Here is a 1351-nt window from a genome sequence, read left to right on the forward strand (position 1 = left end):
TTTAGAAAAAAGCTAGCATTAGAAGAAAAATTTCAGTAAAGTGATGAATGTTACTGTAGAATACTACCCGACAGAAAAGGAGGATTTTTTTGTTGTGTTATTTTTTAAATCTACTGACTTGATGAGAATTTGCCTAGCAAACGAACTTTTGTTGCTTCTAGAGTGGAAAAAAATGACATTTTATAAACTCAATCAAAATGGGACTATGTGAATAAAATTTAAATTATCAATCAACAAATTAGCATTTATGAAAGTTGATGACCTATGAAAGGTCAACTCTTAAGTGATAATTACTTAAAAATTTGTGTCAGGGACTGAGAAAGCAAGGTCAGCATTAGACATCCAAGATTCTGCAGAATCTTTATTTGGTTTGCTTTTTTTTTTAATTTGAAGAATGAGTTTGTACAGATACTGGGCAGGTACTAATTATGTCATAAACAGAAAAAGAAGTGCATCTTTTCTGTAGGGTAATTCACAATAAAGACCTCAGTCATAACATGATATAACTGAATGTGGCCTGGATTTTCAGGAAGGCACATGCTCGATTCATGAACGATCATGCCGACTTAAACCACTGAGTATGTATAGGCTTCCAGGTTCCTGCAAAAATGTAAAAAGAGCTCTAGAAATGTAGAAATGTCAACTACTTGTACAGAAATAGCTGTGGGAAAGCTGATACTGCCTAACAATAGAGCAAATAGTTAGCTATTATCAATATTAATTTTAGTGACAGCTCCTAAAAAAAATCTGCCATGTTTTCTAGAGCTGAGGCCACAAGATCCCACAATGTTACTGCTTTGGTAAAAGCAAAACAAAACACAGTTTAAAAAAAAAAAATCAGTGAGATCCTTCACAGCAAAAATCACGTCTGTCTAGTCAGTGAATGGGACAAGCTAGATGAGTATACACCAACAAGAGTACAAGCTGAGTGTACTCCAACAAGAGCAGTGGCTGAGGACCTGGTACGCGAGACCTCGTAGACTCACCAGCCAGACGTGCCCATTGAACGAATGGGCATTTCTCCTTTGAGACAGCAAATGTGGAGACACCCATGCAGACACAGCGCGGTGCATGGGGGCAGAAGACACCGACTCCAGTTGTGTTCGTGCAGACAATGGCTGCAAAAAAAAAAAATAAAAACCACCGTGTTTTATTACCTGCAGCTTACTAGACGGCTTCCACTCGGCACTGGCTTCCTTATCATATTGGGCTGGAGACTTAAATTGAGCAGAAGTAGCCCAATCATGTCTGTCAGTACCTATCGACCAGAGCTGATATGTCCAAGATTGTAGCACCCTTATCCTTTACTTCTCCCCGAAAAAAAAATAAAGTGGTTTTTAAGGTTCTGCTT

Source organism: Chlamydotis macqueenii, chromosome 2 (genome assembly GCF_036417535.1).
Source record: "Chlamydotis macqueenii isolate bChlMac1 chromosome 2, bChlMac1.mat, whole genome shotgun sequence".
Taxonomy (NCBI): domain Eukaryota; kingdom Metazoa; phylum Chordata; class Aves; order Otidiformes; family Otididae; genus Chlamydotis; species Chlamydotis macqueenii.